Here is a 22,806-nt window from a genome sequence, read left to right as displayed (position 1 = left end):
GCAAAGGAATAGATGCAAAGCAATGGAATCCCAAATTAGTGAGCTTGAAGATAAATCTCTCAATACTAGTATGCTAGAAGAACAGTAAGAAAAGAATGAAAAAGTCTTGACAAAAGCTTAGGAGTTATGTGGGACACCCTAAAGAGGAAGAACTTATGGGTGACAGGAATTCCAGAACAGGAATAGAAAAGCACAGACACAATTATCAAAGAGTTGTTGGAAGAAAAACTTCCCTAACATCATGAAAGACGAGAAGATAAGTATATATAAGAAGCTGAACAAATTCTAAACAGGATAGATCCCAAAAGAAAATCACCAATGCAGATCATAATCAAATTTTACAAAACTAAAGACAAGGAAAGAATCCCGATAGCAGCATGGGAAAAACTATTGGTTATCTACAACGGAGAACCATTAAGACTAAGCTCTGGTTTCTTAGCAGAAACCATGCTGGCAAGAAGCAATCGAATGACATATACAAAATTTTGAAAGAAAAAAATTGCCAACCAAGAATCATATAACCAGCAAAGCTGTCCCTCAAATATGGCAGTGAAATTAGGGCATTTCCTGATAAACAGAAATTAAAGGAATTTGTAATGACCAGACTAATTTTACAAAAAATGCTAAAGGATATTCTTTGGATTGAGAACCAACGACAGCAGACAATTTGAGATAACCACACATGACAAAACCACCCAGAACTCAATCCAGATATGAAAGTATTTAAAGTAAAACAAACCTGCAAGACTGAAAATAGGGAACCAGAGATATCAATTTACAATAAAGTCAGGTACAAAGCAAAAAGAGGGACTAGTGTAGATATAGAACTTCCAAATGGTGAGCAAGTCAAGTAGATTTTAATATAAAACAGTTTTAAAAAGGGGAAAAAATTACAAGGTAACCTTATTAACACACCCTCACATTGAAATAAAAAAAGAGGTGTACCATTAACATTTAGTAAATATTAGCACAAAAGAAATGAAAATGGAGAGAAAACCCACAAACAAAATGAGCACAGCGCAGAATATTATGTGGATCAAAGAAACCAGCAGTACCATGAAAAAACACACAGCAAAATGACAGTAATCAGTTTGTACCTATTAATAATTACACTGAATGCAAATGGACTAAATGCACCAGTCAAGAGACAGACAGTAACAGAATAGCTAAGAAAATAGGATTCTTCACTATGCTGTCTATAAGAGTCACACTGTAAACACAAAGAAATAGAGGGAAAATTAAAGAATGGAAAACATAAATCAAGCTAATGGCAATCACAAACAAGCAGGAACGGCAATTTTAATCTGATAAAATAAACTTTGAGGTAAAAACCAGCAGAGACAAAGCAGGCCACTATAACATGATTAAGGGGTCATTTGAAACAACATGTTCCCAATGAAAGAGACTCAAAACACAAAAATCAAACTCTACACCAGTTGCTCCTTGAAAATCCTATACAAGGTCACTATGAGTAGGAAGCAACTCAAGGGCACTTAGCAACAGCAATTAGAACTGAAGAAAGAAATACACAACTCTACAATAATAGTTATTGTTGTTGCTGTCATTAAGTGCCATCAGGATGGTTCCGACTTAGAGCCACCACATACAGGGTTTCCAAGGAGTGGATGATGGGTTTGAACAGTTGACCCTGTGGTTAGCAGTCCAATGATTATCCTTCAGTGCTACACCAAGACTCCATATAATAATTGTTTTTGTTAAATACCATCAAGTCGGCTCCAACTCATAACAACCCTGTACTGGGTTTCTGAGGAGTGGCTGGTGAGCTTAAACAACTGATAGTTTTTGGTTTCAACTGACCTAGAAGTCTAGTGCATTAACCCGCGGCACCACACCAGAACTCCATACAATAATAGTAGGAGATCTTTGTACACCACTTTTGATGAAGGACAGAACGACAAGGAAAAAACTTAAGAAGAACTAAACAACACAATCAACCAACTCGACTTCATAAACATATACAAGGCACTCAACCCAACAACAGCACACAACACATTCTTTTCCAGTGCATATGGAACATTCTTCAGAATAGACCATGTTACTTCACAAAGCAAACCTCAATAAATTAAAAAACATCAAAATACCACAAAGTATCTTCTCAGATCACAATGCTGTAAAACTAGAAATCAGTAATAGGTAGATCAAGGGGGAAATCAAAGACATGGAAATTGAATAACACTGTGCTTGAACATTACTAGGTAGTAGAAGAAATAAAAAATGAAATTAAGAAAAATTCCTTGAATCAATTAAGAATGAAAATACAACACACCAAACCCTTTGGGACACAGCAAATGTTTATGCTCAGACACACAATTTATAGCAATGAATGCACACATCCAAAAAGAAGAAAGCAGGCCTGGTGTGATTCCATCGTGCGTGGCTGTTTTCAGTAGCAGTAATCCTGTTATTTCCGTTTTTCTCTACCACCTAAGCGTGAGCACCACCACTGTATGGAAGATTCGAGGGATATGGACATTTGAGTCCCCTGAGGCTCCCAAGCTATCTTTTTGGTTGTGAACTAAAAGTCGACTGAGATGATCACTTTAAGGTGGATGATGAAAATGAGCAGTTATCTTTAAGAACGGTCGGTCAGTGTAGGGACTGGTGCAAAGGAAGAATTTCATATTATTGAAGCAGATAGCCCTGTTAAAGTAACACTGGCAACTTTGAAAATGTCTGTACAGCCAACGGTTTCCCTTGAGGGCTTTGAAATAACGCCACCTGTGGTCTTATGGTTGCAGTGTGGCCCAGGGCCTGTGCATATTAGTGAACAGCACTTAGTAGCTGTGCAGGAAGATGTAGTCAGATGATGAAGAGGAGGAAGAAGTGAAACTCTTAAATATATCAGAAAAGCTATCTGTCCCCCAAGTGATAACCAAGTTCCACAGAAAAAAGTAAAGCTTGCTGCAGATGAAGACGATGATGATGATGACAACAATGATGATGAAGAAGATAATGATGATAATGATTTTAATGATGATGAAACTGAAGAAAAGTTTCCAGTGAAGGAATCTACACTGGATGCTCCAGCCAAAAATACACAAATATCAAACCAGAATAAAAAGACTCAAAACCATCAACACTAAGAACAAAAGGTCAAAAATCCATTAAAAAACAGGAAAAAACTCCTGAAATACCAAAAGGATCTAGCTCTGTAGAAGACATTAAAGCAAATATGCAACTAAGTATAGAAAAATGTGGTTCTCTTCCCTAGGTGGGAACCAAATTAATGGTTTATGTGTTGAATTGTTCCGGATGATGGACCAAGAGGCTTCATGATCTCTGGCAGTGAAGAAAATCTCTTTTAAAAAATAATTTAAACAGTTTGTTAAAATCCTCTGGCTTATTTCATTTCTGTCATAGTTGAATATCTGGCTATCCAATTTTTATAATGCAGAGTGAGAACTTTCCCTACTGTGCCTGATAAATGTTGTCCAGGTTCCTTTGCCAAGAATGTGTTGTCCAAATGCCTGTTTAGTTTTAAAAGATGAGAACTTCACCCTTTGCTTCATTCTAAGTATGTATGGAATGTTATGACAGGACATAGTAATAGCAGTGGTCAGACACATGGAAATGGTGGGGAGACAAAAATATACATGTGAAATAAACTCACTATTTAAAAAAAGAATTCTTTTTAACCCAACATCTTTAACAATTAGAAAACACCTTTACCCAACATTTTCAACAATTAGAAAAAGAGCAGCAAAGTAGGCCTACTGCCACCAGAAAAAAAGAAAGAATAAAACTTAGAGCACAAATAAGCAGAAAACAGGAAATACAATAGAATCAACAAGACAAGAATGGGCTGTTTGAACGGACTAATGAAATTGACAAACCACTGGCAAATCTAACAAAAAGAAAAGGAAAAGATTTAAGTACCATGAATACAAAATTATATGGCTGATGTCACAATAGAACTAACAGAAATTAAAAGGATAATAACAGAATACTATGAAGAATTGTACTCCAACACATTTTAAAATCTAGAAGAAATGGACTAATTCCTAGAAACACACAATCTACCTAATCTATCACAGACTGCGGTAGAAAAATTTAGGCCTATGACAAGAGATGGAGTCCCTGGTCTGGTGCTGTGGATTAATGCGCTGGATTGCGGGCAGTTTGAAATGCAAGGTCGGCGGTTCAAGCTCACCAGCAGGTCATTCAAAACCCTATACAGGGTCTCTGTGGGTTGGAACCGACTTCACGGCACTTAACAATAACAAGAGAAGAAATTGATCAAGTCATCAAAACACTTCCAACTAAATAAAATCCAGGCCCAGATGGCTTTACTGGTTTGTACCAAACAAGCTGCCTATACCAATTCTATTCAAACTGTTCTATAATATGGAAAACTCACAAATTCATCTTATGAAGCATTGTTTATAACCCTGATACCAAAAATCAGGCAAAAACATGACTAAAAAAGAAAATCATCGACTTCCTGAGTGCCGGCCGGCCCCACGGTCATGGACGGTGGCTCCGCGGACTTGTGGTCGGAGGAAGAGCCTGAGCGCCGGGCGCCACCTCGAGTAAAAGCAACACGCATAAGTCTCAGAGCGGCAGCAGTCTTGGGGCCATGAAAAGGCGAGGCCCGGAAGGCCTCACTGCCCGCCTGCTGCCCACCGCCCGGGCCGACGTGACACTCTGGATACCACCTGGCGGACCTGCTGGCGCTCGTGGACGAATTCCAGGGTAGGCTGGATTTGACTCGCAGCGACTCCTCCTACGTGGTGGAAGAGGTTGTGCTGTGCATCCACACCAAGCCGCCGGGGCAAGGCGCATGCACGGCCGCATCAACAGGCTCCAGGCCTTCGTGCGGATGGTCGCGGGGGCAGCATGGCCCGGACCGAGGACCACATTCCTTGTTGCTTCGAAAGCCCTCTGATCCAAGTCTGCGTGCCTACCGCTAAACCCGCGTGGTGTGAGAGTACAGGATGCTGATGTTTATTTTCTGCAAACGCCCTTTGTGTCTAAAGGATTTCGCATACAATGTATTATTTTCTTCATCTTCCAATTCGAACCTGAAAGCTGCTTGGTGGAAGATGAGGGAAGCAAAATGAAGTAACTCTGCCAGAGTTGTTATTTTCATGGATTTTACAACTCAAAGAACAGCATTAACCTTCTCAAAAACAGATATATGTATATAATTTAATCTTGAGATCAACCACCAGTTTTGTTATTATTCAATCCTAATTAATTAGTCACTTTTCTATATTTTCTTTTTAGGCAGATGGTAAATCATTTAAGCTATCCATATCTTGATGCTGAAGGAAATCACACGATTTCTGAGGAAATCGTTGATTGTGGTTAAGAGCCGTTGAGTCGATTCCGACCGACCCATAGCGACCCTGTATAGGGTTTCTAAGGAGTGGCTGGTGAGCTTGAACCGCCGAACTTGCAGTTCAAATCGACTTTGCAGTCTAGCCCATTAGCCCCCAGCGCCACACCAGGACTCCAGATATTGATTACTTGCAACTAATTCTTAAGTTGTATTTGAAAGTATGACTTGTACATAGCAAACTGATTAATCAAAAAACTTTGAAGTTTGTTGCAAATGCTAAAAAAAGAAAAAATTATACACTAATATCCCTCATGTACATAGATACAAAAATTCTCAATAAAATCCTAGCTAATAGAATCCAAAAATATATCAATATTAGGTAAGAATGGTTCAGTATTAGAAAAACAATGTAATCCACCATAAAAATAAAGGGGAAAAAAATCACATGGTCACATCAACTGATGAAGACATGGCACCAGACAAATCCAAACACTCATTCCTGATTTAAAAACAAACACTCAACAAAACACGAATAGAAAATCGGGCTGCGAACCACAAGATTAGCAGTTCGAAACTACCAGCTGTTCCGCGGAAGAAAGATGAGGCTTTCTGCTCCCATAAAGATTTACAGCCTCGGAAACCCTGGTCAGGGTCACTATGAGTCAAAACTGACTCCACGGCACATAACAACCACCACAATATAATTAAGGGCATATATGCAAAACCAGGATCGGGTAGTGTTTCATTCTGTTGTGCATAGGGTCTCTATGAGTCGGTACCAACTCGATGGCACCTAACAACAACAACAACTACATACAAAACCAACTGCCAACATCACTCTCAATTGTAAGAAACTAAATGCAATCCCCTTGTATAGAGGAACCAGACAAGGCTGTCCTTTATCACATCTATCCAATACTGTGCTGAAAGTCTTAGAGCTATAAGGCAAGAAAGGAAATGAAAGCCACCAGGACTCCCAAAATAACTGACAGAGAAGTAAAACTGTATTCACAGATGATATGATCCTATGCTTAGTAAATCTCAAAGTCTCAGCAGGAAAATTATTGGACCTCATTGATGGCTTCAGAAAAGTGCCAGGGTACAGGATGGACGTACAAAAATAACACTTCAGTGCCTCACCAACAAGAAAACAAATGATCTAATTTTAAAATGGGCAGAGGACATGAACAGACACTTCACCAAAGAAGACACTAAGGCGGCCAATGAACATATGAGGAAACGTGCACGATCATTAGCCATTAGATTCAAATCACACAACAATGAGATAACCTCTTTTCCCAAGACTAATAGCAAAGTTAAAAAACAAAAACAACCCCCCCCCCCGAAAACAACAAATGCTGGTGAGGGTGTGGATCGTCTGGGACCCTCCTACACTGCTGGTGGGACTATAAAATGGTGAAACCATTGTGGAAAATGGCATGACACTTTCTCAAAAAGTTGAGAACAGAAATACCGCATGCCCCAGCAATCTCTCTCCTTGGTATCCTCAAGAAATATGAGCCGTGGCATGAATAGATATATGCATACCCATGGTTCATTGCAGCACTATTCATAATAGCAAAAGAAATGGCCTAAATGCCCATCAACAGAAGAATGGTTAAATAAACTTTAGTACATACACACAACAGAATATTACACAGCATTGAAGAGTAACAGTGAATCTGCGTAACACCTCACAACATGGATGAATTTCACCTGGAAGGCATAATGCTGAGTGAAATTAGTCAATCACAAAATGGCAAATATTGTATGAGCGCACTGTTGTAAAACGTTTAAGAAAAGGTTTTCTTGATAAAAAGAACATTCTATGATGGTTTGGGAGGAGAGGAGGGGAAATTATTCACAGGCTAGAGGGCAGACACAAGTGAACATGGGTGACAGGGCAGGTAACATAAACAAGAGAGAGGTTAGCAGAGGAAAGAGGGGGAGACACAAGAAGGATGCAATAGTTACAGTAAATAGAGACAGATGCTATTAACTGTTGGTACATGGAAGGGATTGCAATCATTGTAATGAAGCAAAGTATATGATTGTTGAATGCAAAACTGAAGATCTGCTCTGTAAATATTCACTCACTTCACAATAAAAACATTTAAATATATATATATTATTAAGAGCACTTAGAGAAGACAAAAAATTTTGTCAATGCCTTTTGACTTTTCACAAACATTTTGTCAAATATAAGAAACAAAACAAAATTTTGTATGTATACTTCCGCACTGCTTTAATTTGTTTCAGAATTGGATTGCTTTCAACACCAAAGAGTAAACAAAGAAATGAAAACATTTTTAAAAGCAGTACTCTCAATTATTCTTTAGCTTTTCCTATTAGCGGTGGCAGCGGGCAGCTTTCTAGACCCTGTCGCGTTGGAACGTCCTTGACAGACATGTAAGTAGGAAATATATTTTAAATCCACACCAAGAGTTCTGGTGTGGCGCTTGCAGGATAAGCCCTAGACTGCAAGGTGGGTTTGAACCGCAAGGTTGGTGGCTTGAGCTCACCAGTCACTCCTCAGAAACTGGTGTCACTATGACGCACTTAACAACAAGAAGCCAGTACAGCTATCCTATAGGAATTAAAATGTCAGGAGACATTTTAATTCCTATATGTACAGTGCACTCTGCTATTTTCTAGTCTAATTTAGCTCCTTTCTTTTTAATATTTTCCTTAATGTACCACCCACGTGTCGATTTCTCTGACTCACAATTTGCAAATTGCTGTTTTAGGTGCCAACTGTCAAATTTGTTTCTTAATCTCTGGGGATGATGCAATGCCAGGTCTAAATCCAGTGCCTTGGACATTTGGTCCTTGTTGCCAAAAGTTCCCCCTGTGCCAGCTTCTCCCCACTCTCAGCTGCTCCCAGCCCCAGCATCTACTCTGTTCTGTCAGCCTTTGGCCAGAATCACGTGGTGAGTGGAGCTGCCAGCAGGCCACGCCAGCAGCCTCTGGGGACTGAGCGCGGGAGGAGGGGGAGGCAGAACCACAGTAGATTCCAGCCTGCACAGCCAGTGATGAAGAGCCCGGGGAGACCCCAAAGCTGGGCAGTCAGGGTACAGATCATCTGCTCTGCTGCTAGTAATGTTGACCATGTTAATTGCCTCACCAGCACCCCCATTTTACAGTGGGGGTTTTACAACGAGTTCACAGGGAATGCTGTCCAGAACCCCAAAACTTGGGAAATGAAATGAGCCACAAAAAAAACAGTTGGAACCTCCTGCCTACACAATACGTGACCGACATGTATTGCAAAACTGAGTGTGATCTATTTTATGGCTTTTGAAGTGTCATAAATTTGCTCTTAAGGCAGCTGTGGCAGCGACTGCAAAGTGTTCTTTCTTAAAATAGAACCACTGGTTTTAGGCTAAGCACATGGCCACTCAGAAGAAAGCCTACATTTCCCAGACTCCTTTGCAGCTCAGTGAGCATTTTTTGGCCAACAGCATATAAGCAGGAATGATGTGTGCCACTTTAGAGAAGGGTCCTTTAGGGAGGGGGTGGATCTTTCTCTCTTCCTTGTTCCTGCTGGCTGGAATTCAGGTGTGATCACTGGAACTCAAACAGCTATTATTATACCAAGAGGTGGAAGCCATATGCTAAGGATGACAGAGCACAAGATAGAGTGTGGGATTCTTACATCATGGGGCACCATACCCGTCCTGGACTGCAATCTACAGACTTCAATTCTAAACACGTTCAAGCTACTGAAATCCCCTGCCCTGCTCCCCCACCCCCACCTCACTACTTGTTATGGAGTCCTGGTGTGGCGCTGTGGGTTAATGTGCTAGACTCCAAAGTCGGTTTGATCCTCAAGGTCGGTGGTTCAAGGTCACCAGGTGCTCCATGGAAACCATATACAGGGTCACTGTGGGTCAGAACAGACTCATCGGCACTTAACAACAAACAACAACTACTTGTTAATCCTATCTGGTCCTGTAGCCCTTTCTTTTCCATATCACAAAACCCTCATGACAAGTCAGCCTGGGAAAATGTAACCTCAATCAAGAATCCTAACAGGCTTTTTTATGAAGACGGTGACGAAAGAGAAGAAAGCCCTGCCTCTCTCAAAACTGAAGCCAAAAGCGAAGGCAAAAAAGGCAGTGCTAAAAGGTGTCCACAACCACAAAAAAAAAAAAAAAAAGAGAAGGTCAGCATGTCACCCACCTTCTAGCGGCTCACAACACTGAGGCTCCGGAGGCAGCCTGAATATTCTCAGAATACCACCCCCAGGAGAAACAAGCTTGACCACTAGGCCATCATCAAGTTCCCTCTGACTACTGAGTCAGCCATGAAGAAGACTGAAGACAACAGTACGCTTGTGTTCATTGTGGAGGTCAAGGCCAACAAGCACAGATCAAACAGGCTGTGAAGACGCTCTATGACACTCACGTAGCCAAGGTCAACACCTGGATTAGGCCTGATGGAGAAAGAAGGCACTGGCTCCTGACTACGATGCTTTGGATGTTGCCAACAAAAATTGCGATCATCTAAACTGAGTCCTGTCAGTTTGTCACACTGTGGTGGCTTGTGACTTGCTGTGATTCTGGAAGCTATGCCATAGGTATTTTAAATACCAGCAGGGTCATCCAGGGTGGACAGGTTTCAGATGAGCTTCCAGATGAAGAGAGACTAGGAAGAAGGAGTGATGAACTACTTCTGAATATTTAGTCACTTAAAACCTTATTAATAGCAGAGAAACACTGTCAGATAGAGTGCCAGAACATGAGTTCCTCAGGTTGGAAGGCACTCAAAATGCGACTGGGGAAGAGCTAGCTGCCTCCTTAAAGAAGAGTTGACCGTGATGACGTGAACGGAGTAAAGCCCAAGGGAGAAAAGTCCACAGGATCTTCATTTGCTGATGGGGCACAACTCAAAATGAAGAGAAACAGCTGTAAACATCCTTTGAAAATTGGAACACGGAATGTACGAAGTATGAATCTGGGAAAATTGGAAGTTGTTAAAAATGAAATGGAACGCATAAACATCAATATCTTAGGCATTAGTGAGCTGAAATGGACTGGTATTTGCCATTTTGAATATGACAGCCACATGGTTTACTATGAAGAATTGATGTTTTTGAGCTATGGTGTTGGAGGAGACTATTGAAAGTGCCCTGGGCTGCCCAAAGAACCAACAGATCTGTGTTGGAAGAAGTGCAGCCAAAGTGCTCCTTGGAGGCCAGGATGGCCAAACTTCATCTCTCATACTTTCATATTGTCAGGAGGGACCAGTCACTGGAGAAGGATATCATGTTTGGTAAGGTGGAGGGATCAGAGAAAAAGAGGAAGACCCCCAGTGAGATGGATTGGTCAAGTGGCAGCATCAATGGGCTCAAGCGTGGCAACAATAGTGAGGTTGGCCCAGAACTGGGCAGTGTTTCGTTCTGCTGTGCATAAGGTCACTATGAGTTGGTACTGACTCGATGGCACCTAACAACAACAACAAAAACTGAGTCCTGGTGTGGTGCTCTGGGTTAATGAGCTGGACTGCAAGGCCTGTTTGTACTGCAAAGTCTCCAGTTCAAGCTCACCAGCTGCTCCTTGGGAACCCTATACAAGGTTACTAAGAGTTGGAACCAACACAATGACAGTTAATAGCAACAAATTGAGTCTAGCTAGCTAATTTGAAATACAACGTTTTTCAGTATCAAAAAAAAGAACCCTAACTTGGCCAAAACTCAGCCAGTAAGACCAAGTTGTCCAGACATTCAAGGAATCCCCATCAGGCCATAACTCAGTCCCATGATGCCGGTTCTTCCTAGTCAGAGCACTAGCCCCTCCCTGGGAGACTCCATCTAGTAACCTGCACTGCCCTCCATCCACAGAAAGCCTGAGACATCACACTTTCTGGAAGGTTCCTTTGTCCTCACTCAGGCATCCACAGTTTCCCCTCCTGGTCCCTGACACATCCTGGGAAAACACTGCTGAGGGGCAGCAGAGTGGAATTCTGAATCAGGCCCCGCCTCTGCCTTTAACTAGCTGTGTGAGCTAACCTCTTGCGTTCTGCTGCCTCACAACAAACCAGGCTACATGAATGTACACACCCCATGAAGGTGACTTCGTGGGCAAAGAGTAAGCACCTAGAAACAGTAGCTCACTTATCACCATATTTGTATTCACACAAATAAAGAGAGGGAGGGGGCTGACTGGTTGTCAGAAGTAAAGACAAGCTTTTCAGGTTATTTTGGACTCTGGCCACTGGAAGGAAATTCTACTACCATTTGGTCATGCCACTGTGGTGGGAAACTATGCTTGCAATTCCTAGACTGCAGATCAAGTCACAGGGAGGAGGGCTCCCCCTCATCCCCTCCACTGTAGAAATGGGCTGGAATCTCGCCACCTCTCATTCTCTGGAGCCAGCAGCTCAAAGCCCACATGGCTGGTCAGTGCACACATTAGTGTTGCAGAGGTCACGCGCTCTCCAACTGCAAACAGAGAGCACGTCACTTTTATCAGCCTTCTGGTGTCGCACACCAGCTTCTATTTGGGGATATGCCTCTCCCCTACACCTAGGCTGGAGCAAAGATCCACCTCCAGGCCCCAAGGGTATGTTACATGACCAGGGTCTCTATACCAACTGCAGAATTCGCGTACCGGACACAGTGAGTGGTTCAGATGTAGGCACATGACTCAAGTCCAATCAATCGGATCCAGTCTGAAACTTTCGCTTCAGTTGATGAAATGAGCTGGCAGATCTTTCCTGCCTGGGTGGTACAATCAACTAAGTGTTCAATTATTAACAGAAAGATGGGGGGTTCCAATCCACTCCAAGGCACCCTGGAAGAAGACTGGTGATCTGCTTCCAAAAGATCATAACCTAAAAACCCCTATAGAGTTCAGTTCTATTCCACACACATGGGGTCACCAGAAATAAGCGTCCACGCACGCAGTGGCAATGGGGTTTGTTTGTTTTTGTTCAGAGAGGGTTGAGACTGCAGCTGAGACCACCAAACAGCGAAGCTGGCATGTGGTAGAGACACAAGAGATGAAGAGAAAAGTGATTAGCGATGGCATTACTTGAAACGCCAAATCCAAAAGTGCTGGCGAAAACAATGTTGCACCCTGGACTTCTGAGCTGTAGGGAATGGAGTGGCTTAGCTGGGTACAGAGAAGTTTTCTACCTGCAATCTGAAAGGTCCAAGCTCACCCAGGACTTGGTGATGGTGGTGGCTATGTGCCGTGGAGTCGGTTCCGACTCATAGCGACCCTGTATAGGGTTTCTGAGGCTGTAAATCTTTACAGGAGCAGAAAGCCTCCTCTTTCTCCCACAGAACACCTGGTAATTTTGAACTACTGACTCTGAGGTTAGCAGCCCGATCCATAATCACTACGCTACCAGAGCTCCTTCAGCCAGGACTTAGAACCACTGTATTGTTTAAGCTGCCGTCCAAGTCAGCCCCTTACTCATGACGACCCCATACAAAACAGGATTAGGCTCCTATGCTCTGTAAGGTTTTCACTGGCTGGTTTTTTGGGAAGTAGATCTCTAGGCCTTTCTTCCACCTTAGTCCAGAAGCTCCACTGAAGCTTGTTCAGCAACATAGCAGCACACAAGCCTCCCTCTACTAGAGATGGTGGCAAGAATTCTGCAGGAATCACCATGCTCCCCAGGGTTACTATAAATTATACCAGGGGAAGTCCACAAGTATGGCTATAAAATTATAGCAATATTTTATTTGAAAGGCCAAAATAAGAAGGTGTTATTTCTCCACAAGTCAGAACAGACCTCTATCTAGGTCTATTCTGAAGGCGGTATTTCCATACCATCTGCTCTTTGGGAACCACATAAAGGGTCACTGTGAGTCAGAACTGACTCAATGGCACTTCACAACAAGTCTTAGTGTTAGGAACCCTAGCAGCATAGCGGGTTACACGTTGGCTTCTAACTGCAAAGTCAACAGTTCAAATCCACCAGCCGCTCTGTGGGAGAAAGATGATGCTTTCTGTTCCCGTAAAGGTTTACAGCCTTGGAATCCCTATACAGGGTCACTATGAGTCAGAACTGACTCAGCACACAGCATCTCCTCGTATGGAGTCCTGGTGTGGCGCTATAGTTCAAGCACTGGACTATTAACCACAAGTTGGCAGTTCAAACCCACCAGCTGCTTCTTGGGAATCCTATATAGAGTCACTATGAATCAGAAACAACTCGATGGCACTTAATAACAAGAACAACATTTTCCCCCAGAGAATTCTGGGCTTTTCTATTAAACCACATCAAAACAGTAGTTTTGGCATTCAGGGATTCAAACTGTGTTCATTTGAAAAGTTCTTTGAGTTTGGGGAACAAAAACCGAAGTCTGAAGGGGCAGGATTCAGGCAGGATGGTGGGTGGGGTAAGAGTTCCCAAGGACATTCTCACAGGACAGCCCTTGCAGCCCTCAAAGAATGATCAGGTCTATTGTGATGGAAAAGAAATTCCGAGGCACAACTTTCTTGGCTTATTGCTCACTACTGCATGTTTTCCATTTCTTTACACCTTCCTCCTTAATAAGTCCCCGGGATCCACCTGCATCCTCCCAGGAAGTCTATCAAAATTACCTTTGGCATCCCTTAAAACAACTAACTTTCTGAACTGACCACTCGGCCTTGAATTTAACTGACCCAGCAGATCCCCTGGGAAGTCAGTGGTTTGACTGGACTTTGTTCTGAAGGTCCCGTAATGCGACTAAGACAAATGCATTCATTCCTGTTACTGAGAGAACTTGTCTGCAGCCTTCCACAGATCACAGAGACACATTCAAGCACGTTGTTTGGAATAAACCCGTGTCTGTGTGATCTGAAGCCCTGGTAACAATACTATTGACTTATCCTTGTATAATTGAAACAATACTTTTATGACAGCTTCCCTACTAGGGTCACTGAATATGACCACACAGGTGGTGTACTTTCAACTCTAGTGAACAATCTTTACAATTGTACAAGGGTAGCCTTGCTTCCGGCCCCATCGGAGGCGACTATTTTTCAACGAATTTACATAGTACTGCTGGTACATGGGACTCCTGGTACATGGGACTCCTGGTGTGACGCTGTAGGATCAGCACTGGAATGTGAACCACAAGGGCGGCACTTGAAACTTGTTAGCTGCTCCTCGGAAACCCTATACAGGGTCACCGTGAGTTGGAACCAACTCAACAGCACGTAACAACAACAACCTGGTAGATGATAGCTCTGTGTCTCTAAATAACATGCTTTCTCTGCTATTTCTTAATTGATTTTGGTCGTTATCTACTGATTTCCTGGTCTGATAAATGAGGCTTTAATTCGGTTTCCCTTCAGCATGTCTCTTTCCCACCCAACCTCAGATGAGTAGATTGTCTGGTTCCTCCAGATACCTCGCCAAGGACTGACTCATTCTTTTTTCACCTACTAGAAGCAGCTATGGGTTTCTCACAGTGCTGTATGAGTTCATCTCACCATAGCAGAGATGGGAAGATGGGGGTTATGTGCTGCAAGTGCAAGATAAGAAAGCAGAAGGAAACTTAGCTCTAAAACCCCACTGTGGTCAAGTTGGTTACAACTCATAGGTCAGAGTGGAACTGCCCCATAGGGTCTCCAAGACTGCAAATTTTACAGAAACAGATGGTCACATGGTTCTCCTACTGGGCGGCTGGTGGATTCAAACTGCTGACCTTTTGGTAGGAACACCTAGCCACTGCACCCCAGGACTCCTGATACTGCACTTATGACAATAAATCTTTATTGTTGCAGTTCTGCAAGTTAGAAGTCCCTGCCAACCTGCCTTACCATTGTTACTATAGATCAGAATCCACTCAAGAGCAATGGGTTTGAAGACACTGTAGGATAAGTAGCTGGCCATGAGGCTGAACTGCAAGGTTAGCGGTTCAAACTCACCAGTCGCTCCTCGGCAACACTATACAGGGTCTCTGTGAGCCGGAACTGACTCGATGGCACTCAACAACAACAACCAACATAGTGGCGTAGCGATACAGAATAATGCACTGAATCAAAAGGTCAGTTTGAACCACAAGGTTGGTGGTTCAAATTCACCAGCCGCTCCTCGGATACCCTACACAGCATTGCCATGTGTCAGAACTGGCTCAACTGCACTTAACTACAATAACACATAGTAGCCGAGGAAGTCCTGATGTGGCATTGTAGGATAAGCACTGGACCACAAGGTCGGTTTAAACTACAAGGTTGGTGGTTCAAACTCACCAGTCACTCCTCGGAAACGCTATACAGGGTTGCTAATGAGTTGGAACCAGCGCGGTGGCACTTACCAACAAAACAGTGGCTGAGAGTTTGTGCGCTGCAGCTGTGAGGCTTCACCATGAGGAAATGGAACCTTGTCCTAATCAACTGACTCCATAGGACCAGGCTTTGACCCCTCAAGTCTGATTCCCCACAATACCTTGCACTGAGCAAGTATTCAACATGTGCTAATCAAATAACTTTCTGGTCTGTGTTGTACTTATTTATGGGGGAAGGAGGTAACAAGCGTGTAGCTTTAGGAAGTTACAGCCCTAGTGACATTCTGGTTAAGCGATCAGCTGCTAACCAAAAGGCCAGTGGTTTGAACCCACCAGCTCCCTCTGTGCAAGAGCCCGGGGGGAGGGGGGATTCTACAGTGTCCTACAGGATTCTTACGAGTTGGAATTGATGCCACAGCTTACTTCTTACCTTCTACTCCCAGACCCATTTCTGACCAAGCTCCCCTCGCCTCCTAGCCCTTGTGTGCTCAGGTCCCTCTGCCTGGGATGCCAGTCTCATTAACTGGAAAAAAAACCCTCTGCTCCTATCAAGATCCAGCTAACTGTTTACCTGCTCCAGAAAGGCTTGCCTGGGTAGTTTCCCCATCTATAAAATGAGCAAAGCAAACAGCACCTATCCCAAATGTTGTTTGGAGAATTCAATGAGATCAGGCATATAGTGCCTGGCACAGAACTGGCACTCAAAAGTACCAGCTGTTATTATGCTCTGACCATTCCTCAGTCATCTCCCTCTTCCCTGGGCCTCCACAAGCATTTGCATTATATGCAGAGGCCAGTGGGAGCGGTTGGGAGAATAATGCTCCTCTCCCCCATGTCTCAGAACCTCAGGAACATGTGACTATGTTACCACACTCAGGAGATTAAATTCAATATTTTGAGATGGGGAGATTATCCTCGATAATTCTGATTAGACCCAGTGTAATCACAAGGGTCTATAAGAGGGAGGCAAGAGGGTCAGAGAGAGAGATGAAGGCAGAAGCAGGAGTTGTAATCAGAGAGAGATTTGAATATGCTATGCTGCTAACTTTGAAGACGGAGGGAGTGGTCACCAGCCAAGAATCTCATGTGGCCGAAGTGCGACAGACTTTGTTCAGACTCATAGCCACCCTGTACAGGGTTTCCAAGGAACAGTTGGTGAATCTGAACCACAGAGCCTGCGGCCCATTCTCCCCTAGAATTTCCAGGAGAACACAGTCTGCAGACGTCTTGATTATAGGATTTATGTCCTTCAGATTTCCAAGATGTCACCTCCTCCAGGAAACTTCCCCAGAACCCTACCTTTGTCTTGCTTTAAGTCACAAAGAATGCCGCTGCCACAATATAGTAAAACAAAACAATCTAGAAGAGTAGCAATTGTTCTACATGACAGTAATAGCCCCCGGGGGACATTGGGCAATGTCTGCGGACATTTGTGTGGTCACATCTGGGAGAAGGACAGAGAGGAGAGGTCAGAGATACCCACTAAACAGCCAACAACGTGCAAGACAGAAGTCCACCACAAAGAACTAGCCAGTCAAATGGTCAATCAGGCTGAAGCTGAGAAGCCCTACTCTGGAATGATTTGGGTGGGACTCCAAGGGGCCCTTTCCAGTCTTCTCTTTAAAGAATCTCCACGCATACCATGCAACCCATCTGGAGAAATTCACTTGCTTCCTAATGCAAGCAGCAACCCCTTGCTGAATCCAAGGAGAGAAGTCAACATTTGCTCCTCTGAAGGCTTATAAAAATATCATTGTAGTACACTGTGCTCTGCGAAGGGTTGTTTTATTGTTTTAGAAATTTGAAAACAACATATTAGTATGTGAAGCACGCGATCCTGTAATGTTAGCTTCAAGTACCAAGATGAGCTGGAAGGCCTGAATGTTCCTTTTTAATTATCTGCTGGACACTGTACCTTAGTACCCAACACAGCCGTCACTGAGAGAGTCAGACTTGGGATGTCGCCAAGTCCCACCTCTCACGGGGAACTCAATGTTTATACAGCCCCTCGGTGGCTAAGCCATGTGAGCTTCCCGATTCCTCTCCGAGTCCTAGCTCACCATAAATGCACATTGTGTAACTGGAGGAGTAAATGGAGACAGGCTGGCAATTTCTGCTGAATGATGAGCAGTCTTGTCATGAGGGAGGGCAGGGACTATTGAGTTGGAATGACAAGGCTGACACCCTGAGTGGGAAAGTTTGGATCATGGGAGGCCTAGAAAATACCCAGACCAACCTGGATCTGGACAAACAAGGCTTTGAAATCGAACAGATGTGGGTTCAATTACCAGCTCTGCAACTACTAGCTGAGTGACCTTGGACAATTTACGTGAACAATCTCTCATAACGTCAACTTCCTCAGTTGTACTATTTGTTCATCCAACAGAGTGCAGCAGAGCAAGCAAGGTGGAGAAGCATGAGAGAGGTTTCCAGGGCCCAAAAAAGTCACCGCGACAGGCAGTTTGCTCTCTCCACCAAGATTTATAGTCCCTGCCCAGCCAGGAACTACATTTCCCAGCACACTCTGCGTCTGGGTTGCTCAAATACAACCAGCAGTTCCTTGGAAACCCTATACAGGGTCACTGTGAGTTAGAGTCCTGTTGTGGCACTATAGGATACATAACTGCTAACTGCAAGGTTGGTGGTTCAAATCCACCAGCCACTCCTCGGAAACCCTATACAAGGTCCCTAGGAGTCGGAGCTGACTCTGGCACTTAACAACAATAACATTGTCAGGGGCAGATTAGGATATGCTGGCTTCGTGTTCACCCCTTAATCAGACCACAGACCAGAGGAAGGGGGAGACATCGCTAGTCCAACAAAAATAGTAACATTGCTAGGGACAGACTAGGGATGTTCTGAGCCCTCCTTCTCCTTTAGCCCAAGAGGGATAGCTTGGAGACAAGGAGGAAGAAAACAGGCCCTCAGGCCTGGCAGAAACAGTAACAGCAGCTCTGAGAAAACCAGCTAGTGGTAAAGGGGAAAAACCCAGTAAGGGGACCTTACAGAATCAGCTCATAAAAATAACACCAAGAGCAGACAACCACAAAGGAACTACAAGAGGGTAGCACTCCATTTCCAAGAAGCCTGCACCCCTTTACTAAAACTCAAATTACTATTCCTTTCCTTTCAGTGAGGAGCGGCATCAGGCCTGCTCCAGGGGGAGAGCATGTAGGGCTAGGAAGAGAAAACGGTACTTCATCCATAATCCATACACAGGGTCTTCTCCACTCACGGAGACAGATGCCCTTCTCTCTTTAAAGTGTACTATTGCTTGCAATAAGGAGCTCTGATAGCATAAGTCATTACGAATCGGGCTGCTAACCTGAAGGTCTGCAGTTGGAAACTACCAGCTGTTCCGTGTGAGAAAGATGAGGCGTTCTGCTCCCATAAAAATTTACAGCCTCGGAAACCCTGTGCAGGGTCACTTAACAACAACTTAACAACAACAATTGCTTGCAACAACAAAGGCTTACCATGCGCATGTGATTGAGAAGCAGTGACTCACTGAGACGGATCCGACTTCTGAGAGAGTGAGGGACCAGGGAAACTTAACGAAGTAAGTCGGAACCAACTCGATGGCACTTAACAACAAGTTGTGTGTGATGCTTGAGGATCAGCACTGGACTTCGAGCCACAAGGTTGGTTGTTCAAACCCAACAGCTGCTCCTTGGAAACCCTATACATAATCACTATGAATCAGAACCGTCTCAACAGCACTTAAGAACAATGAGTTGGAACTAACTCAGAAGGCACATAAAATAACAGACAGTGTGGTGCTTGCTGTAGAATAAGCACTGGACTCCAAGCCACAAGCTCAGCAGTTCAGACCCACCAGTTGTTCATCAGAACTATGATTCAGAATCGCCTTGACAGCACTTACCAACAACAGAAGTGTGGTGTGGCCCTGTAGGACAGGACCGGTAACCACAGGGTCGGCAGTTCAAACCTACCAGCCACTCCTCAGAAACCGTATACGGAGTCACTAAGAGTCAGAACTGACTTGACGGCGCTTAACAACAACAGTGTAGCACTGTAATCCTGGTATAACGCTATAGGATAAGTACTAACTGCTAACCAAATGGTTGGTGGTTCAAACCCACCAGTCACTCCTTGAAAATCCTATAAAAGGGTCGCTATGAGTCAGAACTGACTCAATAGCACTTAATAACAGTCAGGATAAGCACAGAACTGCTAACCACAAGGTCAGTGATTCGAGCTGCTCCACAGAGAAAGATGAGGTTTTCTGATCCCACAAATATTTACAGCCTCAGAAACCCTAGACAGAATCAACTCAATAGTACTTAACAACAACAGTCAGGATAAGCAATGGACTGCTAATAGCAAGGTCCACAGTTCAAACCCACCAGGAGCTCTGAGGGAGAAAGATGAGGCTATTTGCTTGGAAAGATGTAAAGCCTCAGAAACCCTCAAGAAAGTATGAGTCAGAATCCATGGAATAGACGTGGGGTCAGCCCTGGCGGTGCTGTAGGATAAGCACTGGACTGCTAACTACAAGGTCAGCAGTTCAAATCTACCAGCTGCTCTTCAGGAGAGAGATGAGGCTTTCTGATGGGGCTGTCTACTCCTACACAGATTCACAGTCTTTACAACCCTACATAGTATTGTTATGTGTCAGAATTGACTTGATGTTGTAGGGTTAGCTGGGTTTTAGGTTTTGTCAGCACTGAAACATGCAGGACAGAAGAGATTCCTAGCATCTCAGTGGTCCTAAAGGAGTCCCTGTATAATGCAAATGGGTCCACATTCGCCTATGAACTGAAAGGTTGGTATTTTAAACCCACCCAAAGGATCCTAGGAAGAGAGAGCTAGTATCTGGTTTGGAGGTCACAGACTTGAAAATCTTATGGAGCACAGTTCTACTCTGCAACAAACGGGGGATCCAGGAGTTAGGATGGATAGACAACAACTGGTTTGGCTTTGGGTTTTGTTTATTGTTTTTTAGTGACACTTAGAAACTATACAGGCTTGCTATTGTGTTGGAACTGACTTGACGGCACTTAACAACAACACACAATTCTTCTCAGCTCCCTGAAGGACAAGGGCTCCCTGCTCTCCGGGTTTCTGGGTATACTGTGCCTTCTGTCTGGCCCACGCCCCTGCCTGCCCTTCCCCTCCTCTCTGTCTTGTGCTGTTGTGACAGAAATACCACAAGTGAGTAGCTTTAAGAAACAAATTTCAGGGTAGAAGTCTGAATACAGACTGCTGGTTCTAAGGAAAGACTCTCCGTGTCTGCTCTGGAGGAAGGTCTTTGTCTCTGCTTCTGCTCCTGAATGCTCTCTATGTGGCTTGATCTCTTTCCCCATCTATATTTTTCCTCATGTTTGTTTAATCTTCTTTATATCTCAAGAGATTGACTCAAGACATTCCTGCACCAATGCTGCCTCATTCACCTAACAAAAACAACCCATTCCCAAAGGGGATTATAACCACCAGCGTACGAGCTAGGACTTACAATACATATTTTTGGGGACAAGGAGCTATAGTCGTTACAAGTTGGGCTGCCAACCTCAAGATCAGCAGTGAGAAATGAGCAGCTGTTCCACGGGAGAAAGATGAGGCTTTCTGCTCCTGTAAAGAGTTACAGCCTCAGAAACCCTATGCCTGGTCACTATGAGTCAGAATCGACTCCACAGCACACCACCACCACCATTTTGGGAGACACAATTCAATCCTCAACACTCTCCCCTGGCCAAACTTCTGCTCATCGGTGGATTTCAGCTTAGGTGCCATCTCCTCCAGGAAGCTTTCCCTGCTCCCTAGGAGATAGGCTCCATTCTAGAGATGAGGAAACTGAAGACCAGAGAGGTCAAGTGACTTGCCCAAAGTCACATGGCAAGAAAATAGAGAGTGGAGTTTGCAGTGTAGGCTGAATGCAGGGCTTTCCTCTGTCATCCCATCCTAAACTAGTGGATGTCAAAGTGTGGTCCCCAAATCAGCAGCAGGAACAGTGTCACTTGGAAACTTGCTAGAATACAAATCCAGACCTCCGGAATTGAAGACTCAGCCGTGGGTTCTACAATCTGTGTTTAAACACTCCCTCTAGGGAATTCTGATGTACACTTGAGTTTGAGAACCACTGGCCAAAATAAATGGCTTTTGTGGTTTGGCCACCAGCTTTTCAGCCACTCCCTATGTAGAGGGGCCTTGCTAGTTCTAGAAATAAGAACTGAATACTGTCCACTCTCTGGCTTTCTAGTTACTTGAAAGATTTCTCTGGAATATTCTACAGCCCTGGGACTTTTTTTTTTTTTTTTTTGGAGGGGGGGTTAAGGGCTAGGGGACTGTCATCTTGTGTCTTATTAAGAGCATGTCAGTGACTCACTTCTACCTTTGTTTGCAGCTGAGTTCTGTCCATCAGCTCTAGCTACAAGAGTGTGGTCCAACAACATTAAGCTGCTTTCAGCCCAGGAGTAGACACGGTCATCATACAATTCCTTCTTCCTGTAACGTTGTCTGGTCACATGGGTAACAGAACCAACCTACTCTCCCTTTCCATAAAACCTTTAAAATATAATAATAATAATAAAATTAGCTATTAATTTGAAGAGAAAGTGCTCAGTGTTGACTTGCCCCCTGCCCCTCAATTCACTATTCAGAAATAGAGAATGTTAAAGAATGAATTTGAACAAACTCATAGTGTATCCAAATTTCTGCTGTCCACCCCAGCTTTCTTCCCCACTGTGCCCAGCATCCTAACAGCCAGAAGCCAACAGTGCCAACAAAGCTTCTTTGGGGACAAATAGTTCAAAAGCACTCTTCCCAGTGAAACAGCCCTGCCAGACCACCCAAGGGAAAGGCTACAGCCAATACCCCTCACATATCCACAGACTTCCAAAACAACTATGTTGTTGTTGTTAAGTGTCATCAAGTTGGTTCTGACTCATAGCAACCCTGTACAGGGTTTCCAAAGAGCAGCTGGGGAGTTTGAACCACTGACCTTGTGGTTCAAACTGACCTTGCGGTCCAGTGCATTATCCTACAGCGCCAAACCAGGACTCAAAGCCTCATTCTCAATAGATAGTCAAAGATCATGAAATATTAGAGAAAGCATCTCAAATGAAAACAACCCAACAGGAGAAAGCAACCAGGAACTAGCTGAGACTATGCAAGAAGAAAACTTAAAAGCGAACAAAGAACATTAGTCTCCCCAGAGAGAACATATTTCCATCCATGAAGTAAGAACAAGATGCTATCCAGCCGATAAGAAGAGAGGGCATATGCATAAGAACACCCACACTTGCAGATAATA

General features: G+C 43.8%; 1 pseudogene; it reads left to right on the top strand.

Annotated features, from left to right (window-relative positions):
* Positions 1-2,468: 2,468 nt before the first annotated feature.
* Positions 2,469-3,333, top strand: LOC102822506 (annotated as a pseudogene).
* Positions 3,334-22,806: the final 19,473 nt, after the last annotated feature.

The sequence above is a fragment of the Chrysochloris asiatica genome, unplaced genomic scaffold (genome assembly GCF_000296735.1).
Source record: "Chrysochloris asiatica unplaced genomic scaffold, ChrAsi1.0 scaffold00178, whole genome shotgun sequence".
NCBI classification, from domain to species: domain Eukaryota; kingdom Metazoa; phylum Chordata; class Mammalia; order Afrosoricida; family Chrysochloridae; genus Chrysochloris; species Chrysochloris asiatica.
This window is presented reverse-complemented; position numbering and strand designations above follow the sequence as displayed.